Raw genomic sequence first — 24,824 nt, 5'->3', positions numbered from 1 at the left:
TTGTATTTTGAATCTATTATTATCTAACAATGACAGACAAAATAAGGAGAGAGAATGAGACATGGGGACAATGAGGCAAAAGTGAAGGTAATGAGAGAGGGAGAAAGAGTTACAAACGACTGACACAAAGAGAGGAAGAGAGAGAATTACACACTTATTTACACATATACACACATATTCTCAATAAAATACTTGTGAACAGATTCAAGTCAACATTAAAAATAATCTTCTACCAGATAAGCTTTCTTCAAATCCCAACATAAAAGTTTGATTCGTCCTGGGGAAGCTGTAGATATGGAGGATATAGTTCAACATAATAAAGGCAAGGTACAAGAAGCCCAGCACAAGCATCGTGCTAAAGAGAGAAAAATTCAAAGCAGTTCCACTACAAGCAGGAAGAAGACAAGAATATACACTGGTTTCACAACTATGTATTACAGTATGTGTAATTTTAGCTAGAGCAATATGACAACCGAAGAAGATCCAGGGAATACAAATGAAAAATGAAGAAATGAAAATGTTCTCATTTGCAGATGTCATGATACCATTTTAAAAACTCTAAAAATGTGTCAGTCTCTTAAGACTGAAAAATACGGTCATAAAAGCAGAATATCATACGAACACACAACATTCCTTAGCCTCCTTTATGCCAATCCAAACCATACTGTGAGGAAATATGGGTGAAATTCCCCTCACAATACTCTGAAAATATAAAAAAAAATATTGTGGATGAAAGTATTTAAAATGCAAAGACCACTATGAATTAGCTAGACGTGATCCTGAATAGAGACAATTTTTCTTTAAAAGATTAAGTTTCTTAAAGTTGAAAATGCATTCATGAAATAGTAGAATTCAAAGTGAACACTCAAAACACGTTATCTTTTTGTTTTCCAATTTCAAACTATGGGCGAGTCATCAGGGAAATATTCCACTTATACACTCTTAAAATATATATCAAATACCATGAATTCGCATTGTTAGAAAGAACACTCTGAGTTAGAAGACATATGAAGTAACCATGATACATCCAGATTATACATAAGAACGTTCTAGCTGATGTTCTGAAGGACCTTAAAGCCTTGAATGAACCAAATCTTTTATAGTTTTAAGGATAACTAGATAGTATAATAATGTCAATTTTTGATTCATTAATAAAGTTAATGCAATAAATATTGATTAGAATATTTTACTACAACAAATCACCCACTTTTATGAAAATCAAAAATTTGACTATACTATTTCTATGGGACATAAGATAACTTAAAATGACAAAGTGCTAACATGTTTAGGGAGATAATTTTAAAGAGAAAAAATGTGGGAGGAAAAATATGAGATTAAAAGTAAGTTACATACACAGTGTGATTTTGTTGGCAGAGTGAATATGTCAAAAGTTTGGAGTGACTTGGATTTATTTATTAATTTAAAAGGGTAGGTTACATGCCAGCAGGAGGATGGACTATCGGATCAGATCTCAAGAAAATGCCAAATGTTCCAGTTAGTACGACTATGTTATAGTAAACATAAAAATGCCAGTGTGGGAAATTGAAGGTTTAATTCACCTCACAAGTTCCAGTTCATAATCAATGGAATCCAAGAAAAGAACACAAGGCAGCAGCATGAAAATAAAGAGGAACTCTGCTTACTAATCTGCTCAGCTACCTTTTCTCTGTAACCTCCTCAGCTTACTAGTGCTGTTACCATCCACAGTGGGCTAAGTCACCTTACATAAACTAACCATCAAGAAAATGCAAAATACTGATGCCCGCAAGCCATTCTTATGGAGTCAGTTGCTCAATAATGCATCATTTAGACAGTCACAATAAGCAATCACAGCAAGCCATAAAAGCAAAATAGAAAACTTAGCCAATGAAAGATAAGAGTACCCCTTCATGAATGGAATTTGAGGTCAAAAGTGAAGTTCTATGTGAGGAAGAACTTAGAAGGAATTATGCCAGAAATCACACTTTATTTAAAATAAAAAGTGAAAAAAAGACAAAGCCACAATTAAAATATTGTTATGTTTGACACTTTGAAACCTCTTCTGGATTGCAGGGTAGAGTCAGGACTTGGTTTTTGGCTGGCAGCACAATTGATAGTCCAGTATTTTGGTGGAGGATTTTCCATCAGAAGCCTTAGCTTTACCACAGAGGCTAGATCCAAGTTAAAAATCATAGTCAGTCAACAGTTTGCCAGATCTTGTGCTCCAAAGAAAGGAGCAGTTCATTTAGTGATGATTTGGTGATGACTCTAATTCATTTCAGAGTCATAGATATTGCCGGCATATAGAAAACCACAAGACCCATTGTCAAACACCAATATTCTCTGCATTGCCCACAGTCACCATAGTAATATCAGTGTTGAGCTCTACAGTATGATTTTTTTTTCTCTTTCCTGTTGTTGCAGCTTATAAACCTTGTTTCTTTGACCCACAGAGAAGTTTCAAATAAAATAATGACAAACTTTTGCATTGAAAGCTATTGGTGACTTGTAGTTGTAGTTAAAAATGAGGACCTCAAGCAATCTTCACTCGGTCCTCTTCTTTTAGGATTGGGTTGATTAGCTATTTCTTTTGCTTTTGGTTTCATTTTGGTGATTTTTTGTTTTATTTTGTTTTCTTTTTCTTTTTGTTCTTTTCTACATGCAGAGATCAAGAGTGGTTAGAAGAATTTCAAGTACAAATTCAGATGGCTGGAAAGAGACCAGTCTTTCTAACAGGTCCACATTGTTTGCTGTACTAGGGATTTTTCTCTTGCCTTTAATGTTGCCCATTTCCACTTTTTGGATCCTTTTATCCTGGCATAATTAATACTACATGTATATTATAATTATTTAAATTTCAACTCTGAATCAAAGTGCTCTATCTCCCTCCCAAAACCAGAGACATGGATTGAGTCTTGTTTGCTATCATTTTGATTCTTAGATCGGGAATCATCCTGCGAACACTGAAGGTCCTGTTCCCAAATTGATTCTGTATAGTTCAATAAAGATGCTCTTGGCCAATCAGTTGTGTGGATTTCTACCAACAGGCTAGTATACACAAGGGTGGAGAAAGGATTTAGGGTGGAGCAAGAGTTACCAGTCATGTGAGATCTAGTATGGAGTGGCCATTGGTGCAGCAGGCAGGATGTTAGAAACACAGTAAGATGAGTGCATATTTGGGGTGCTGAGCTATGACTAATATCAATTGACAAATTGAGTTAGGGCAGATTTAGAGGTGTTGAGAAGGGGGTAAAAAGTACAGCTTGCTATTTGGTAGAGGCTTAAAAATACCTGACAATAGAGCTAAAGCACATCAAAAGTTCCTAAGCATATGTGGCTTTCAAGTGCATTGTAAGGGAACTTGAACAGCTCTGGTAGCTTGGAATTCCTGGAGCTTAAAGTGAGGCAGTAGGAACAACCTTCTGCAGAGTATTATGAGAGCAATCCATGACCATAAGGAGCATGTGCAAAGTCATCTTGACCATGAGAGTTAGACTGTCCCACATGTATCTTTTGATTATAACCATTTCTTCTTTGTGATCTTTTAGTGTTCCATTTGCTTAAAACTATTACTGAAAAGGGTAAAATGATTCTAAAGGCTACTCTTCATTGTCAACTATTCATTGGAGATTAATTAAACCCCAACGATAGAGGGAATATGTGAAGAATTTCTGCATAACATAAGGTCAATGTCAAATGAACTTCTTATATGTATCTTTGTGGTAGGATGTTTCAACTTTAACCTAGATCTTTATCAAGAAATATTCTTTCTATTATTTTTTCAGGCATCTGCAGATACATCCTTTTGAGGAATGAATTCTTCTTACTGGAGACTATAGAGGGGACCTGCATTTCAGTGATAATTAAACGTCACTTCAAGACATCAAAGCAAAATATCAAAGTGAGAATGGAATAAATTTATTAAGACAGTGTTTTGCAAACAACTTCTTTCACAAACATCTTTGGCAGGAGAATTCTGAAATTTTGCATTTCCTATTTGACTTTGCTGGTACTCTGACAGAATCAACTCTCAATTGTTTGGGACTTTACGGGGAATTAAACACTACAAACAGAGATGAATGCATCATATGCTCTGCCGTCTGTGTTAATATGGCTTCAGTGAAGAACAACTATGCTACAGCTATTCTTCTGTTTTTTCAAATATTATCCTCATACAAAGTGTGGAATCTAAGGGTTGCTGGATGGATAGGTCGAGAACACTGGCTGAGAGCTACAAATGCAGAAGTGGGATGGTACATGCTTGGGGCGTAAAAAGCCTGTGTGTAGATCATAAACAACTTCAAAATATTCATTGCTTTAATAATTACTTGGAAGTGGACTTCTGTAAAATGACTTCAGCAGACCAGCATGGTAGAGAAACAGTAACTGATTCCCTGGAGATTTAAATGCACTGGATTGTGAAACATGGACTTAGAGGTAGAGACAAGTCAGTGAATAAGACTGGATTATCAAACCTCTGTTGTCTCTTAAGTTTCCCTGCCCCACGGTTTGAGGCCTACAGCAACAGATTTTTTGGAATGAGGAACAGAATGAAAGCCAATTTGTTGAAAATCCCAGTCATAAGAAAATACTGACATCATCTGTGACAAACATCAAGTCTCAGCATGGCTTCAGCATGTCTGAATGTCTGCTGTCAGCATGGGCTTTTACTGCCATCCCTTTAATAAATGCAGAGCTCCAATCTGCTTCAGCCACATCATCATCTCTTCATTCTGTTGCAGGTAGATTAGATCACTGTGTCTGCCTATGCAGTCTTTCTCTACATATAAGGACCCAAGGAACAATTCTCACTCCAGGGAGCTGTTGAAAGTAATCTTGAATTGCATTGGTGTTGTTAGTAGATGTAATGTCTTCAAATCCCAGAAGACCATGTTTGCAAAGGAGTTGATTGAGGAAGTCTTGGGTATTTCAGTATTAGGGGCAGGTTGGATCGATGAACAGGACCGCCTTCCCAGACTAGATCTTGCAGTTCACATACACGTGAGCCATGCTGACAGGGTGCAGCTTCCAAGAAAAGAATGTTCAGTTGAAGATATTGGTCTGTTTGAGAATGGCAATGTATTTTCCAATGTATTCTAAACCATGCATTCTATTTGAATCCCCGTAGAAAACATGGAAGAAAGAAGCCTTTACTTTTTCATTTTTGCACTCACAGTGATACCAAATCCTCATAGACATTAGAACCTGCATACTGAATATTTATCCATATGTCAATGACCAGATAAGACATCTTGCCTTTTGGACTAATAAACTAATGGATTCTAGGACTTTAAAAATAGTCAGTCATTGTTAAATTATGTGTTCCATAGTCTGTGATCATTGTGACTAGTCCAATTTCTCTGTACAGAGAGATTCATCCTTTACTGTCTGTTGGGGAACACCAACTACTACACCAGATATCTAGAGAAGACCTTTTATGGCATTTTGTCTCTAGTAAGAGTTTCAGGTCAGTTACAAATTTCCAATGGCCACATTACCTTAGTCGGATTTTCATATGATGCTTTGATACAGTCCTTCTTTTTTTCTATAGTTCTTGGCAACATAATTAAAATAGCAATTCTAACCTATTAAAGAAATGCACAGTAATCAATTTGCATGAATGCAGCAGAGAGGATTATAGGATAAACAAGAATTGGAAAGCAAGATATCCTTCCTTCCTAGGACCAAGACCAGGAAATCTTAACTACATAAAAATCTGAGACAAGTTGTCTGAAGTTTGTTCTTTTCTTCAATCATGGGGATCCTAGTGAAGGAGCTCAAGTCTGAAGAGTTGGCAAAAATTACCCTCATTGCTGATCCAGGTCAACTGCTGAATACCTCATTCATGGACCTGAAGAAACTCTGTATCCATCCTTCTATAATGTGTATATATCAATGTATCATTCATAGAATGGACACTTTACTGTTGGTTTGAAAGCAACAATTTGTCCCTGGAGAGACACAGATTTCTTCTTTCGCACATTATTTGACAGGCTGATGGTGGGTCTCATAAGTTCATTCCGGGATTTGCTTTACAATAATCATTCAGTTATCTGGAAGAAACACTTTTTAATGTAGTGAGATCTACTAGAACAATATCAACCATCATCTTCCATTCCCAGTTTAATGCTGAATCATTCTCCACTAATTGTCTGTGGTCTCTGATGACAGCAGCATCTCCACAGACTAGTCTGAATATTGCTCTTAGCACTGCATTTAGGATACATCAATGTGATTTCCTTACCACTTTCATTCCCAGGAGAGTTTTTCAATTCATTTCATCTGATGCGTCTAATCTACATTGTCAGCCAGGATGAGTTTTGAGAGTTTTTCTAAAAAAATAAAGAAAAAATGGAAGAAATGAAAGAAAGGAATCCGGCAAGTATATCTCACCAATTGACTCAGAAATCTAAAGTGTTAGTCAGTGGAAATACTAGTGGAAAGTCTGAGATCATGAAGTCTCAACTAGAAGCACTTCTCTCTCCAAGATATTAGTGTAAGAGAGAAACTGCACTATTGGTATCCAAAGCATGGAGAAGTTTACTCTGAGCAGAGGACACAATACTTGCCTTTTATTTCTTACTTAGGGCCTTTTTATAATTGACAAAAAGAATAAATGCAATGAGCTCTCAGTAAAACATCTGTTACCTTCAAAATTCTTGGCATTTGGAATAAAGAAATGAATGATATAAAAACTCTGACTTCCAGGAGCCATAAGAACTGCGAAGTCCAGATGTTTCTGAGAGGCTCGCAGCTCTAGATTCCCATATGCAGAAGGCTCAGAACAAGTCTATCTCTTCAGTGATCCAACTCAACTCCTACAAGGACTCACTGAGCTTTCCGAAGTACCATGTATTTCATCCTTTTTTTATAACAAGACAGAAGACCACCTTCCTTCTTCCCATCTCTGATCTCATCATCCTCTTCCTTCTCACTCCACAATGACTGTTTACTCTCGATTAGAGTTAAATTAGTAAACACTAGAGATACTGAAGGGATATCTGAAGGGAGTTGCAGTCACGACAACACTTGTGACATCACAGAAGAAGCTAGTCCTCTCCAGGTTTCAATAGATGTTTCAGGGAGGGCCTACTGTTTATGTCATTGTGATGTGCCATGGCTTACCTGTTAAACATCTTTCCTTACATTGACCAGATTCAAGGGTGCCCATTCCACGTATGTCTCATGTGACACAGTAGAAACCTTTATGTACTCCATCTCTCTAAAGCTAGAGACTTCTCCTTGCTTTATTAGCAGTTACAAACTTGGGATGGAGAAAGGTAGTCAGTGGCTTGGCATGGGTAGAAAAGATTTTGGAACATCTAGTGTAGAAGATTCTTCTAGATAATATTATTTTTCTCAGGTTCATTCCTGAGATATAGAGTTCAATTTTCTTGGTTATCTATGTATCACAAAGGCCAGTATTTTCCCTACAGACCTTTAATTAAATGAATATTGTATATCACTTTCTTATTGTACTTTCCTTGACAGGGGACTTCATAAATATTCCTGAATGTGTACTGAAAAATTCTTTTTTCCTATTCCATTATCTGCAACAAAGTGATTTTGGCAACAAAGTGTGCCCAGCTATAGAGTGAGCATAACAGTGTGAGTACTGTGTACTCACTTCAATTAATAAACTCCTAAAAGCTTCTTTTATGTAAAAATTACCAGGCATCAGAAAAGCAAAGGGCAACATGGACTACAGAATTCGGTTCTCTAGTCCCATTTGATATCAAACCTGCACTACCTATCTTCCTGTGTTCCCATGGCCAGAATTAAGGGTTTTGGATGTTTTATCATTATTCGTCCTTAAGTAGCAACCTTAGATACAGGAGGATAGGCAGGGAGAAGAATGACATGTTTATCAGTCAAACCTCAAACTCAATATGTTCATAATACAGGAGGGAGTCTATTTGACATTGTCATTTCTGAATTCTACATTCTTGACCTAGTTTGGCAGATTCTATGTTAATATTCCACTGAACCACCTAGCTGTAGGAGCCACCAAAAGTGTGTATATATATATATACACACAAACACACACATCTGGCACCAAAATGATATAAAATTGATGAACCTAAGAACTGCAATCGGCCAGGAATCATATATAGACATTTCCTGAGAGACACTGCTAGAGTATGTGAAATACAGAGGTAAATGATAGTGGCAAACCCATGAACTGAAAATGGACTTCTTGTTGGTAAATGTTGAGAAAGGATTACAAGATCTGAATGGGGCTTTAATCCCCACAAGGACAATGCCAATACACGAAACCATTCTGGTACTAAATCAATATTCAAAGACTGCTCATGGGCAGACCAATGTCTCCAACTGCAAATGTAGCAGAAGATGGCCTTCGTGACACCAATGAAAAAAGAGGCCCTTGGTCCTCCCTAGATTTGATTCCCAGTTCAATGGACTGTCAAGAGGCAGTAAGGGGGGTTATTGAAAAAGGGGAGGGGGGCAGGTTAGGGCTCTTATGGACAGGAAACTGAGAAAGGAAATTACATTTGAAATGTAAATATAGAAGTATCCAATTAGAAACGCAATAAAAATTCCTAAAGAAATGATAGAGTTAAAAGAAAAGAAAAATGTCAATGAATCACACATATTGACACAGAAATCTAAAGGGTAACTGTCAGGGAATGGTAATCAGAGAAATACTAGTGGAAAGACTGAGATGATGATGTCTGAACTAGATGCACATCTCTGTCCCAGATATCTGTGTCAGAAACAAAGTGCACTATAGGAATCCAAATCAAGGAGGAGTTTACCTTGAGATGACATGACGATACAATACTTGTTGTCCCTCCTTCCTCAGGACTATTTTTCCTGGGGAAAAAGAATGAAAGCCATTAGCTCTCAGAAAAACAACTGTAAACTTCCGAATACCTGACTTTTGGAATAAAGAAATTAATGATAAACAACCTCTGACTTCCAGGAACCATAACAAGCAATGAAATCCAGATGCTACCGAGAGGCTCCCACCTCCTGATTCCCATATGGGGAAGGCTCAGATCAAGGCTATGTGTTCAGTGAACCCTCACAACCCCTACACAGCACTCCTTGTGCTTTCCCATGTACCACATATTTCTTTCTTTTTTAAACTAAAACTTCATAGGCCAACTTCCTTCTCCCCATCTCTGATATCTACATCTTCTTTGATCTTCCTCACAAATAGCTGTTTACACTGAAATAAAGGCCAATTAATAAACCCTAGAGGTACTGAATGAATGTCTGAGAGGCAGTTGCAGTCTGGAAAACACTGTGACATCACAGGAGAAGCTAGGGATCTCCAGTATACAAGAGATTTTTCAGGGCCAGCCTAATGATGATGTCACTGAGAACTGCCATGGCCTACCTGCTAAAGAGCTTTCTTTATATTGACCAGATTCTAAGGTGACCTTTCCAGGTGTGTCTCCTTTGACACAGTGGACACATTTATGTAGAACATCACTCTAAAGCTAGACAGTTCTCTTTGCTTTATTAGTGGTTACATGCTCTAAATGGAGAAAGTTATTACGGGTTTCGCATATGTAGAAAAGATCTAGGAACATGGGATGTAGGACAATCTTCTGGATTATAATTTTATTCCCAGTTCCATTCCTGTGACAAACAGTTCAATTTCCTAAGTTCTATCTGTTTCCCAAAGGCCATTGTTTCCCTACAGATATTTAATTGAGTGGATTTTGTATTTCATTTTCTAATTGTTCATTCCTTGATAGGGCACATTATAGATATTCCTGAATATGTACTCAAAAATTCTGTTTTGCAATTCTAGTTTTTTGCAATGATTTTCGCAACAAAGCTGCTCAAGCTAAAGAGTGAATGTAATAGTGTAAATATTGTGTTCCTACTTCAAGTGATAAACTCCCAAATTTTTATTTTATGCAAAAATTACCTGACATCAGTAAATCAAAGGACAGCATGGACTCTAGCATGCGGTTCTGTAGTCCCATTAGGTATCATTTCTGGAATATCTACCTTCCTGTATTCCAAGGGTGAGACTTCAGGCTTCTGGATATTTTACCATGATTCTTTATTCAGGCCATACAAAAGATACAGGATGATGGGAAGGGAGAGGAATGCCTTGAGGCCCAGTAAAAGCTCAACTTCGATAGGCGCATAAGAACAGGAGGGAGTATATTTGGTATTGGCATTTGTGGATTCTCCATTCTTGACCTAGGACCTCAGAATCCATGTTAAAATTTCAACTAACTTCATAGATGTATAAGTCATCAAATATATGTACATATATATAAAAATAGATATAGATAAATAGATATAGATATATAGAGATAGAGAAGAGATAGAGCTAGAGACAGAGGCAGAGATAGATAGATAAATATATGCATAGATAGATAGATAGATAGATAGATAGATAGATAGATAGATAGATAGATAGATAGATAGATAGATGTATGGATAGATGGATAGATAGATAAATAGATCAGACACCAAAACTAGATACGATTCAGATTAATAAAGCTAAGAAGTGCATGCTGCCAGTAACAGGTTATAGATCTTCCCTGAGAGACACAATTAGAGCATGTCAGTTACCGAATTGAATGCTAGTGGCAAACCAGAGAATTGTAAAGGGACCTCTTGTTGATAAATTTTCAGAAAAGATTACAAGAGCTGAAGAGGCTATCAACCCCATCAGAACAATGAACAAGAACTTTCTGGTACTATACAGATAATCAAAGACTGTACATGGACAGACCTATTGCTCCAACTGCATATGTAGCAGAGGATGGCATTGGTGGACACCAAAGGAAAGAGAGGACCTTGGTCCTCCCTAGGTTTGACTCCCAGTTCAAGGATATGTCAAGGGAGAGTAAGGGTGGTTTAAATGTCAAGGAATGGAAACATTTAGGTCTCTTATGGAGAGGAAACTGGGAAAGGAAATAACATTTAAATGTAGATATAGAAATATCCAAAAAATATTAAAATTAGCTTAAATTAAAAAAAAATTATGAAAGAGATAAAAGTAAATAAAACTGCAAGGTAATCAGACATATTGATTCAGAAATCTAGAGGGACACTCTTAGGGAATGGTAGTCAGCATAACAGTAGTGGAAAGACTGATATGATTAAGTCTGAACTAGAAGCATTTCTCCCTCCCAGATATCAGTGTCAGACACAAACTACAGTGTAGAAATCATGTACACGAAGGAGTTTACTCTGAGCTGAGGATACAATACTTGTCTTTCCCTTCCTCCTCAGGACTTTTTCCTTCTGGAAGAAAAAATAGAAGCCATGTGCTCTCAAAAAAAAAAAAAAAAAAAAAAAAAAAAAAAAAAAAAAGCTGTGCCCATCCCAACACCTGACTTTTGGAATAATGAAATTAATGATAAAAAAAAACCTCTGACTTTCAGGAACCATAACAAGCAAGGAAATCCAGTTGCTACTAAGAGGCTCCCACTTCCTGAATCCCATATGTGGAAGGCTCATGTGTTCAGTGAACCCTCAAAAACCCTACACGGCACTCACTGCACTTTCCCATGTACCACATATTTTTTTCATTTTTTTCAAACTAAAACAGAGAGCCAACTTTCTTCTACTCATTTTTGTTATATACATCCTCTTTGTTCTCTTTCCCAAATGGCTGTTTGCACTGAAATAGAGGCCACTTAGTAATCCCTAGAGGTACTGCAGGAATATATGTGATGCAGTTTTTTGTGACAATACAAAATTAGGGCTCTCCAGGGTACAAGAAATTTTTCAGGGAGGGTCAAATGATGATGTCAGTGAGAACTGCCATGGCCTACCTCCTAAATAGCTTTCCTTACATTGACCAGATTCGAGTTTGCCTTTTCCAGGAATGTCTACTGTGACACATTGGTAACATTTATGTACTACATCTCTCTACAGCTGGAAACTTCTCTTTGCTTCATCAATGGTTACAGGCTCTACATGGAGAAACTCAGTTAGGGGCTTGTATTGAGTAGAAAAGATCTAGGAACATGGGATGTAGGAGATTCTTTTGGATAATAATTCTATTCCCAGTTCCATTCCTCTGACAAACAGATCAATTTCCTATTTTTTCCCTGTTTCCCACATGCCATTTTTTCTTTACAGATGTTTAATTAAGTGAATATTGTATTTCATTTTCTAATTGTTCATTCCTTGAAAGGGGTCTTTATAGATATTCCTGAATGTGTACTCAAGTATTCTGTTTTCAAATTCCAGTTTTTTGGCAATGATTTTGTCAACAAACGTGGCTAAGCTATGAAGTGAATTTAACAGTGTAAATATTGTGTACCTACTTAAAATGATAAACTCCCAAATTTTTATTTTATGCAAAGAAATAACTGCCTGAGTAAATCAAAGGACAGCGTGGACTATGTAGTCCCATTAGATATGATCTCTGTAATATCAACCTTGTCGTGTTCCAAGGGTGAGATTTCAGGGTTTTGGATGTTTTAAAATGATTCTTTCTTCACGCCAAAGATAAGATACAGGAGGATTGACAGGGAGGGAAGAACTAGAGGTCCAATGAAACCTCAACTTCATTAGGGTCATAAGAATAGGAGCGAGTCTATTTGGCATTGCCGTTTGTGGATTCTACCTTCTTGACATACCTGCTCAGAATCCATGTTAAAATTGCACGTAATCTCATAGTTGTAGGAACCACCGATATATATATATATATATATATATATATATATATATATATATATATATATATATATATATATATATATATAATCAGCCACCAAAAATAGATAACTAGATAAGATTGATGAACCTAAGAAGCACATTCTGTCAGGAACCAGATATAGATCTTCCCTAAGTGACACAAAAAGAGCATGTCAAATACAGAAGTGAATGTGTTGTTGCAAAAATATAAAAATAAAAAAGTTGTCTTATATCCCGCTATCTCGGGCACTGTAGTTTCCCAAGTCTCTGCTAGATATCTTGGTTGAATACATCACCACTCCTCAGCTGCCCAGTGTCTCTTATTGCCACACATGTTTTTACACTCAAAACCTCACATGAAAGAACACACAACACAATAATCTTTGACCCAATTGATAAGATATAGTAGCCCACATAAGCATACAAAGCCTGGTACGATCCATACCTTAGGGACAATAATAACAACCAGTAAATACACAGAGCAGTATCTTAAATTCACCTGCCATGGCTTCTCACCCTCTCCTCTTCCTGTCTCTCCTTTTTCCTCTAGTCTCTTCTACTTCCTTCAAACTTCATTCCTGCCCATACTTCCTTCTCTTCCAATGATAGGCCTGCTTCTATCCTGTACCTGCCCCTCACCTGTACTTCACAAATTTAATGTGAAAGCTGTTCTGTAGAATTCACCTGAGTTCTGAGTACAGGACAAGGCAGCTGTCCTTGGAGCAGTGGATTAGCATCAAAATACAGATAACTTTAGTGTAAACAACGTTTCCCCCTTTTTGTCCAGTTAAACAGACTTTTCATTTATATATATCAATTGAGTAAGTTTATTACTATTCTACAATTTATAAAGCATTTGATATACTCAAAACCCAGTATGTCACTATATCAGTTAGAAAGAGCATTTAGTTCTTCATTCCAGCTTCAGAAAGGCTTAAAATCTATATTATGTCTTGGCTAGCTTGTATACTATCTGATAACTATCCAGTAAAATATGTATATTCAGAGTTATACAGCCTGATAAGCAATGAGGCTATAGTCAGTCTCCTACCCCGTCAGAAATCTGAGAGTGACCAAATATCTATACACATAGGATGTCTTAGAGGGCTTCTAGAACTGAGAGGTTGTAGAGACAAATCTCCAATAGCACAATCCCCTGTTAGCAACATGTGAGCTTAAGTCTTCAGCCTTCTGACACAAGATCAACTGACAGCCTATTGAAAGGCAGACTTGGAAGGGCTGATTACCCTGTATTGGCAGGGTTTATCCCTCAAATCCTCTGCATAATTTGTCCTTTTCTGGATAGTATTAATCTGCATATGAAACAGGCATTTTTTTCCAGTGACTGCCTAGCCACAAAGTATTGCCTCATTTGGAGGTAGAGATGTTCAAATTCTTCATTAAATATGCCAAAGAGGAACAGTTAGGAGAAGATAGGACTCAACAAAAGATACATAATAACTTTAAATCTCAAATTTTGTGGATTTCTTACATTTTTGAAAAGCATCTATCTATCTAAGACAATCTGGACTGTTGTCTTTATATCTTAATTTTTTCTTGATAGTACTCTTACAAAGTCAGATGCATGACTTTAATATTTCAATCTTAACTCACAGGTTTAATCAACTCAGAAGTGTGTAATGACAAAAATAATAGAACTGGCTCTTGTAATTTTAATTTTTTTTCCAATTATTTCTATACACAAACAAAGATAAGATTAAGCTTAGTTACCAAACACGATTATGACTGTATAACTAAATCTAGCTTATTCCTCCCTGCTAAATTTCAACCAATTTTCAATTCTTTATAAAAACATCTTTAGAATAACCACTTCCAGCCCCACCCCACAAATTCCAGGTAATTGAGACAACGGATCCACCAGAACTTCTTCAAGTTGTACATGGGCGTTGAGATATCCTTAGGTGTAGGGGGTAGGAAAAATGAAACAAATGCGATAGCCGGTATGTCCTGACTGGACCCAGCTGAAATTCACTGAAACCAGGATTCCAAGTAGGTACACTCTACAAAATACAACTCTCAGGAAAAAGGTTAAGAATCGATATATCTTTTGTTTGATTCTCATGAATATATATTTGATAGCCGTCTACTGATATCAAACCTGATCAGTATGACTCTGTGAGGTTTCCAGAATCCTAATCACAATTTTTAAAAACACAAGGACAAAATCTTTCTTCCAAAATACTCTGTTTCTTAATCTGAAACCAGAGAAGCTTGTATCTTGCACTCTCTCCCAGAGTAATAATATAAGCATAAAACTCAAAGTCGCACCCATCCTGAAGATTAAACAATTTTTAAAAAAGGAATTCAAGTATAAAATGAGCCTGATATAACTCAGTACTTGGTGATATCAGGAAATAAACCCAAAGTTCCCATGGAGCCCATGTTAAGAGAATTTGAACTTGCTATTGTCGTAAATATCAAAAGTAACCACAAATCATCGCTAAGCGTCATCAACGAGCCATATAGTGGGATAATTCATAAAACTAATCGAATACCTTCTATCAATTCTAATATCAATAAGAAAACTTCAAACCAGGACTTTTGCCCAAAATAGCTCAGTCTGTTAAGCTCTCTACCTGAAGCCACAGATTTTTCTTTATCGTTAATAACTTCTACAATATATGTCTGCATTCACTTTCCCTGTTGTTACAGACATTTCATCAAAACTCTCTACTTGGTAGTGCCTAATTTTTCCCTAAGTCTGAGCAGTAGATGAAAATCCCCACCTGATTCAGGTAATCTCTCTACTCTCTTCTTTCTTAAATAAAACTTAATCACTTGTTAATAATACCTTAATAGAAGAAGTATCTTGTGTAACTAGGATTTCCACACAAAATTCCCCTGTGGAGCCTATGTTAAAAAGAAAATGTGTATCCTGAAAGACTTACTAAACAACTCTCATTAAAAAGCAGCTTTAATCTCTTAACTCTCTGAACTGCCATTACTTATCACACAGCAGGGGACCAACAGCCTGTCAGCCCTTGCTGCTTCCCCATTTTTGTTTTATATTCTGCTCTTAAGTTATCAAGAATTAATATGGCACAGGTGTCCTCTTACTTAGAAAATAAAAAGGTTCTCTCAACTTTTTGATGACTAGTGGATTCTTGCCCATCACCTTGTTTTGCCATCTGTTGCTGTAAAAAAAAAAAAAGAAAACTTGTCTTTTACCATGCTATCACTAGCACCGTAGTGTCCTAATATAATAGGTAGATATCTTGGTGAAAACACATCCCTACTCCCTGTCAGCCCAGTGTCCCTTGCCGCCACACACTTTCCTATACTCAATCCCTCACATAGAAAACACACATCACAAAAATTTTGACCCAATTGCTAAGATATAATTGCGCACTCAAATATACAAAGCCCTTTACCATCCATCCCTTAGGAACATTAATAATAACCTGTAAATACACAGATCATAATTGTAACCTCACCTGCCATGACTTCTCACCCTCTCCTCTTCCTATCTCCCCTTTTTCCTCCAGTCTCCTCCACTTTCTTCAAACATCTCTCTCACCCATTCTTCCTTCTCCTCCAATGACCTCCTTCTTTACATGGTAAAGAAAAGTTCTTTACATAGTACAAGTAAAGAAAACAAATTACTCCCAAAGCATCCTTCTATCATGTACCTGCCCCACACCTGTACTTTTCAAATTCAATAGGGAGGTGATTTTGGTGAAGTCACCTGAGTTCTGAGTACATGAGTAGGCAGCTGTCCTTGGGGCAGTGGAATTAGCATCAAAATACAGATAACTTCAGGGCAAACCACAGCAAATAGCTTTGATATCCTAGTGAAATCTTTCAAGCCAAGTAAAACTGCAAATGTGATAATGTTCTAGTTTCTTCTCATGCTTGATGCTGAAAAGAGTGATAGTGTATGAGAAGAAATATTACATAGTACACATAAAATAAACAAATTACTCCCAAGGCCAACAAGGCTCATAAGTAAGCAATTTGTTATAGAGTAACAAAGAGTAAGCAAAGTAGTTTTCTCATTCGGTTTCCCTTCACTGTAGGCAGCATTTTGAATTTACAGAGAAATGGTTGATATTGTATCATTTATCTTTAAAAGAACTCTAATAAGAATCTTTTAAAAAGCACAAATCTAAATATGTGTATAAAAATGTCATATCTACTTTAAATGATCAGAATGCACACCTGTGATTGTCAATCCTTATTAAATCCTATCAGGAACTGAGGCTAAACCTGGGACAGAAATCAGTCCTCAACATCCAGCATGTGTGACAGTCACACCATTAGCCTGTGCCACCATTGTTCTTGATCCCTGGCCTTAAAAAGTCCCAGCCTTCCAAACCTCAAATTGTTCCCTAATTTTTTTTTTACATCAGAGGCAGTAGTTAAAACATGTTAGCCAGCCTAACAAACAATTTTATTTTTCCAAATGCTTTTTAAGGGTGCTGGTCGTCACTAATTATTCTACATTTCCTTTGGTGATGGTGGAAGCATTGGTCTTCCGCAGAGGAAATTCCTAAAAGACCTCGACCACTATTATTGCAAATGCCAATGATGTTGCTCCCTGAGTGGTGGTAAGCTCCAGGAGGATTTTTTTGTACTTCTTAGAATTAGAGAGATATGAGGGGAACAACCGAGCGAAATGCTGCATGAAGTTCTCAGTACAGTTGGTCCTTGGGGCTATGACTCACCAAAGAGCAATGAGGCTGTTCTAAAGAGTGGGCCATACCCCAGGATTTTTAAAATGTTGTGCCATTCCTCCTTCACAGCACTTGGCAATACTCCATGTCAGAACCAAATTTGAACCATGCTTTTACCCTGGATAGAATTTCAAATACTATACTGAATAGGGAGAGTGGGCAGCCTTACCTTGTCCTTCACTTTAATGAATTGTTTTAAGTTTCTTTATATTTAGCTTGATGGTCATTACAGGTTTCCTCTCCCTTGCTTTTACTATGTTTCTCCATAGGACTTGTATCCCTTATCACTCACACTCTTTTATCATGAAGTGGGGCTGGAATTGCTTTTTCTGCATCTAATGAGATTATCATGTAATTTTTCCTTCAGTTTCACTTATAGTGGATTATACTGATGGATTTTCAGAATTTGAACCATCCCAACCTCCGACTAGAAATTAAAAATTACACAGCATAACCTACGGAAGTACTCGCCTGCATACTCTAACAATCCCCCCACCCCCGAAAAAAACAAAAACAACATGCAAACAAAAAAAAATCATTCACCCTACAGAACAGATTTTATACTAACATACACACTCAAACATCCCACCCAAAAAAAACAAAAAAAAAAAAAAACAAAAAACCAAAATACATGCAAGCAAGAAAACCCTGCACCCACAACATCAAAATAGCATGAAGTTAATATCACTGGTCATTAATACCGTTAAGCATTAGTGGCCTCTATTCAACAACAAAAGGACAGAGGTTAAAATAGTGGATGTAAAAACAGGATGTGTCATTCTGTTGCATTCAAGAAGCACAATCCAGCAATTGAGATAGACATAACCTTAGACTAAGGTGTTGGAACATGTTTTCCAAGAAATAAAACAAGAAACAAGATGGTGTAGCCATTCTAACATCCAGCAATCAGACTTCCAAACAAAAGTAATCAAAAGAGAAGGGGAAGGACACTTCATATTTATTAGAGGAAAAACCCGCCAAAATGGCATCTCAATTCTGGATGTCTATATCCCAAAGACAAAAGTAGCAACATTGGTGAGAGAAATATTGCTGAAGCTTAAATATCACATCGAACCTCACACATTAATAGTGGGGGATATCAATGTCCCATCTCACCAAGGGCAGGTCATTGAGACAGAAACTAAAAATAAAACAATAAAAATAGAATATATAACTGCCAATGGTTTCAATTAATCTGACCTCATTCATATCTACAGAATATTTCACATGAACACAAAAGTACACACTTTCTTTTCTGTACCTCATGGAACATTATCCTGAACTGATCATGTTCACCCTCAATAAACAAGTCACAACAGACACAGAAAGACTGTGCTAACCATTGGATCTTCTCAGATCACCATGGATTTAAACTGGACTTCAACAATAACAAAAAGTCTATAAACTCATGGATATTCAATAGCTTGCAACTGAAGAACCACAAGTTCAGAGAAGACTTGAAAAAAAAAGTTCCTAGAATTCAATGATAATGATGGCATATCGTCTCCAAACTTAAGGTACATAAGGAAAGCAGTGTAAGAGGAACGTGCACATGCAGCACAGAGCAATTTTATAAAGAAACTGGAGAGACCCCATACTAGCAGTTTCCCAGCACACATGAAATCTCTAGAATAAAAAGAAGCAAACACATATTAAAGGAGGGGACAGAAAGAAATGATCAGACTCAGGGTGAGAGTTATCCACCAGAAACAAAAAGAATACAAATATTAACAAAAACAAGAGCTAGTTCCTTGGGAAAATCAACCAGACAGACAAACCCTTAAATAGATAATGTAATACGAGGTAAGACAGCATCCAAATAACAAAATCAGAAATGAACAGGGAGACACATCGATAGACAAAGATGAAAGTCACAGAATCCTTAGGTCTCACTTCAAAAACCTGCTTTCTACAAAATTAGATTCTCTGAATTAAATGGATGTTTGTGTAGATGGATAACACTGACCACAGGTAAACTAAAGTAAGATAAACTATTTAAATAGCTGTACAACCCCTAAAAAGACACAAACAGTAATTGAAAGTTTAACCACTGAAAAATTCTCAGGGCCAGTTTCATTGAGTGCAGACTTCTACCAGATTTTCAAAGAATTCTCAACCTACTCCAAAACACAGAAACAGAAGGAAAATCACCAAACAGATTCCACGACACCACTGTCGCCCTGACACCGAAATCACAAAAGGACTCAACAAAGAAAGAATTTCAGACGAATTTTCTTTACAGACAATGGTGGAAAAAATACTAGGTAAAATGCTCAAAAACAAAATGAAAAGCATTTCAAACTGCCATTCAGTGCAATCATGTAAGCTTTCTCCTGAGGATGCAGGAGTGGATCAATCTATGAAAACCCATTAAAGTGATCCACCATATTAACAAACTTAATTGAAAAAAAAAATTGTGCCCTCTGCACTTCAAATTTACGTGGGAGCTCCCCTTGGATTTAACTTTTTGGTAGTTGCATATAATAATATATATTTTTTTAATAAAATACATATATATTTTAATAAAGTAACATTAAATTGTTATATCCTAACATCATAATATATAACTAGTATTAATATACTATGTTAATATTAACATGTATTTATACATTAAATTATTATATTAATAAGGTAAATATAATTAATATTAATATATTATGTTACTATATTAAATTAATATATATTGATATAATAATGTAACTGATATATTACATTAATATATCAAAAATAATATATTAATTATTAACATATTTAATATGATTTATTAATATTCACTATTACTCAATGGTGTGAAGGAGCAGAATTAAAGAAAGAAGGAAAAAATGCAAGATTATCTCTTAAATGCTGAAAATGCTTTTGACAAAATCCATCGTCGTTCCATATTTAAGGTCTCAAGGAGACCAGGGATGTCAGGCACATACCTAATGTAATAAAATACTAAAATAAATACAAAAAAATATTACATAAAATGCAATATAGCAAGCCAACAGTTAATATCTAAATAAGGGGTAGGGAAGCAAAAGGCAATTCTACTAAATTGGAGAATGAGAACAGACTGCACACCTCGCAGCATCCTTTCAGTAAAGTCCTTAAATTCCTGCTAGAGCAATAAGACAACCAAAGGAGGTCAAGGGGGTGATATCGCAAAAGGAGAACTCAGTGTATCACCATTCACACATCATATAATAGTGAACATATGTGATGCAAAAGTTTTACCAGAAATGACCTACATATGAAAAACACCTTCAGCCAAGTGGATGGATGAAAAATTAAATGAAAATAATATGCCATGCAAATGACAGAGAGGCTGAGAAGAAATTATGGAAGACATGCCAATCACAATGGATATATATATATATATATATATATATATATATTATGAAATATAAATTAACTCTTACCTAGCACATCAGAAGCATATCTGGTGTGAACTCCAAGTCTCTGAAAAGAGACACTGAGGAAGGTAGCAGAAGACAGAAAGACCTCCCATACTCACAGACGGGTAGGATTAAGAGAGTTAAAGAGGCCATCTTAATTTTGGGTGTAGATTCAAAGTTCCTATCTTGCAGTCAGGATGACATGGTTGCCAAGGTGCATGCAGGAGAAGAGGCAATCTTGCAGTCACATGTGGAGTCAAAGATGACATCATCTTGCTGTTTGGGTGTCACATGGTTGCTCATTGTGCACATGTGACATCATTGGCTGTGGAAGCAGGGTCAACCTGAAACATCTCTGGCTTTCTACCATGCAGATGGTGTTACAATTTCTAAATCACATCAATCACCAAAAATAACCAGGGTAAAAACCTGTGACAGAGGGATGGCAGCCATTACTGGGGAAGGAAATGGCTTTGATGTCCCTAAGAAAAAACTGCTCATGCCATGGCCATTCAGGCAAAGCAAGCATAATGGGATGAGGAGATCTAGATTTAGAGACTGAATGTTTAATGTTTTCTTGGGAAATTTTAGCCTACTCACGACGGTTCACTGTTATCAGAAAATTTTTAAAGTGGAATAATATGCAGGTATGAGCAATAAGGACATTGTGAAGCTGCGGTTAACTAAGTGGAACAAGTTGAGAAACCTGAAACTCCTCTGGGTGAGATCATTGAAAACCTTGAGAAAAAGGAACACTGGGCATGGATCACTGAAGAAACAGATATCCACAGAAAATACAAGAGACATGACTGAGGAAGAAACAGCTGTATCTACTGGACTATGGAGCAATGGTTAGAGCCCCTACAAGGGGTGATCTCTATTAACAGAAAATTTGATTCAGAAATACTGATGAGGAAAGCTTGTTGGAATTTCCAAACCCAATGACCCATAAAGAAAACACACAACTTGGTTATTATAATTATAATCTATAAACGTGTATTGGGTAGATCTAACGTTATCATAACTTATACTCCAACCATAAAACCCCTGCTACATGTGCATTCTTCAGGCCACATGGATTGTTTCCATCATTACTTCCTCCTCTTTTTCTTCAGTCCTCTCCCTTCCCCTCTTACCCTCTTCTGCCTCTCTACCTAACCCCACTGTCATACCTCCGGTACCAACTTTCCCCTCCGGCTATCAGTAATAGGCTCTAGCATTTACTGACCGGTTAAAATGGGAAGAAGTTTCATATGTGATCACCAGTGTCCATGATAGAGGGCTAGTTGGTGGGGGGAGACCTCCTTTGAGGAAGCAAATAAATATCAGGATACAAATTGCATTTGCTTGGGAAGAGCAAATCTGTATAATGCTATCAATATCTGTCCAGTGGATTGTGAGAAAATGGGGAATATTCTTCCTAAAGACCCAGCTATACTACACCTGGTCTTATATCTGAAAAGACCTCTGCCATGCAGAGAGTACATGTGCTCCATCATATTCCTAGTGGATCTCTTCATAATGAACAGAAAATAGAAATAAGCCAGATGCCCCTCAACCAAACAGTGGCTACAGATAATTTAGTTCATTTACACTATGAAATACTATACACATATGAAAAATAAGGACCCCAGCTCTGAAAAAAAGAAAAAAAAAGAAAGAAAAATAAGGACATTGAGAAGCTGCGGTCAAGAAGATGGAGTGAGAAAGTATTGTCCTGAATGAAGTAATTGAGACCCAAAATAACATGTATATATTCACTTAAAAGAGGGTATTAGCCATTAAGTACAGAATTCACACACTAAGTTCTATGGAACCAAAGAGGATAAACAATAAGAATGGGCCAAGAAAAATGTTTGAATTTCACTCAGAAGGAGGAACAAAGTAATGAGAAGAGGCAGTTGGAAGGAAAGGATTTGGTGACTGAGGGGATGGGAAGGTAAATAGGGTTTGAGAATCATTTCTTGGGAGAGACGAGCAAGAGGGACAGAGCGCCAAGAGAATAAACTGAAATCAGTGACTGTCCAGGGTTGGTACTATCTCTATGATTTGCCAGCAATCTGGGATGGGTGAGGATACCCTGGCGTCCATGAGGGTGACTTTAGCTGAGACTCGTAACAGTGGGGATACGGACACCGAAATGGTCAATTTCTGTAGCCACAGAGGAGCCAAGGTGGAAGGATAAGGAACCAAACACATCCCCAAAATTTTGACCCAGAAATTGCCCCCTCTATAAGAGACACACGGAGAGAGATGGAAGAGGAAATGAGGAAATGGCCAAAGGAAAAGTGGCCGGATGTGAGACTTATCCTATGGGCAGACGGCAAACACTGACATTATTAATGTTCCTTTCTTATGTTTGCAGACGGCAGTGTAGCATTATTGTCCTCTGCAAGGCTCCAACGAGCAGCCGACTGATACAGATGCACAGGCACAGGGCTTGATATCAGACAGTGCTCAGTGAGTCTCTCTAAAGAGCTGAGGGAAGGACTGAGAGAGGTAGAGGAGCACAATGGTTCTCACATGAGTTCAGTAAACCCGTCGCCTGTCTGTGGATCCTGTTCTCCTACCCGGGCTGCGTTTTCAGGACCTAGTGGGAGACGATGAGTCTAGTCCTGCAGAGATTTTATGTGCCAGGAGACGGGGTGTACCCAGAAGGGTCCTCTACTCAATAAGAGTAGAAGGGGAGAGGATAGGAGGAAGAACTGTACATGGTGGGTGCCTGGAGGAGTCTGGTGACAGGGTAGAATTCAGAATGTTACCTGGTGAATATATACAACCATTCTAACAAGGGGCCAAGGCATGACATCATGGGGGTGGGGCATGACATCATAGGGGTGGGGGAATGACATCATAGTGGTCGAGGCATGATATCCTGAAGCCAAAGAGAAAATAGATGAAACTAGAAAAAAAAAAATCAGCCCAAGAGGGAAATGAGACCTAGAGACAAAAACATGGCAGGCGTTTACCTATGCATGGTATCGGCTGTGAGATAAATCATATTCCATCTACAATCCACAAATGCAGAGAGGACAAAGGGAAGGAGAAGGCACCTTGAGAAGAAAAGCATCGACCTATCTGAAAGGAAAAACTGGAACAGATTCTGTGAGTGAGTGAGTGCGACTGAGGACAGGAGCAGAAGTTCAGAGGGGAAGATGGAGGGATAGCGGGGTGTAGAGAGAACCGGCCAGAAATAGAGGACATACGGGTTAATGCAGAAACTCGATGGAAGCACTGGTTAATTCATGATGTCTAGAGGGCCACGTTCCTGAGGATTTATTCTGACAGAGAATGCATAACATGAACCTGCAATCCTTTGAAATCGAGCAAGTAGGACCTCAGGGTTGGGTATGGGGCACATTCAGTGGAGTCGATTTCTGAGTAGGTAAAATGGAGATCACTGAACAACAGACCGATGCTGGGTCAGAGATTATAAAGATATAGCAATAGAGGACTTCCTGGTACCTTAAGCCTGCAACTGATGTAAGTGCACACAACAACCCCTTCCTGCTCTCCAAGGTTCGTTTAGCCCTTTTGACCCTGAGTAAATTATATGCACACAACCATAGCGTGTCCCTGAATACCTTCTAACAGAGCTGTGACACTGAAATCCTTGGAAGACACCAAAATTCACTTGCACGCAGACCAATATTCTGCTGACTAACTGTTTCCTGGGTCCACTTCATCCTTTCACACGTTTTATGCACCTGGACACTCTAGGTAGGAGACAAGAGATGAGTGTGTGTGTGTGTGAGTGTGTGTGTGTGTGTGTGTATGTGTGTGTGTGTACATAAGTGTGTTTGTGTGTGTGTGTGTGTGTCTGTCTGTGTCTGTGTGTGTATCTGTATATTGGTTATCATCTCTGTGTCTGTGCTTCTGTATATTTGTGTGTATACGTGTGTGTGTCTGTGTGTTTGTGTCTGTGTATGTGTGTCTGTGTCTGTGTGTTTGTCTGTTACTGTCAGTCTCTCTGTGTGAATGTCTGTTTGTCTAACTGTCTATGTCTCTTTCTGTGTGTCTCTGTGTATCTGTGTGTGTGTACATGCATATGTGTCTGTGTGTGTGTTTGTGTGTTTGTGTATATGTTGTGTGTGTTAGCCATGCATAAGCTAACTATCCTCACACAGAA

At 37.5% G+C, this 24,824-nt stretch overlaps 1 long non-coding RNA gene across 5 annotated transcripts in view; it reads right to left on the bottom strand.

The window, feature by feature from the left end:
• Positions 1 to 1,952: 1,952 nt before the first annotated feature.
• The window catches only part of LOC134484552 (uncharacterized), a 41,558-nt gene continuing 18,686 nt past the window's right edge, over positions 1,953 to 24,824 (bottom strand). For 2 of the 5 annotated variants that reach the window (XR_010061996.1, XR_010061997.1), the window contains exons 2-3: positions 8,757 to 8,814; positions 1,953 to 6,311 (exon numbers count right to left, since the gene is read on the bottom strand). This is a non-coding gene — a long non-coding RNA (uncharacterized LOC134484552). The other 3 variants (XR_010061998.1, XR_010062000.1, XR_010061999.1) reach the window with 3 other exon arrangements.

This window comes from Rattus norvegicus (assembly GCF_036323735.1).
Source record: "Rattus norvegicus strain BN/NHsdMcwi chromosome Y unlocalized genomic scaffold, GRCr8 chrY_unlocalized_1, whole genome shotgun sequence".
Lineage (NCBI taxonomy): Eukaryota > Metazoa > Chordata > Mammalia > Rodentia > Muridae > Rattus > Rattus norvegicus.
Note: the sequence above shows the minus strand (reverse complement) of the source record. Positions and strands in the feature narration are given on the sequence as shown.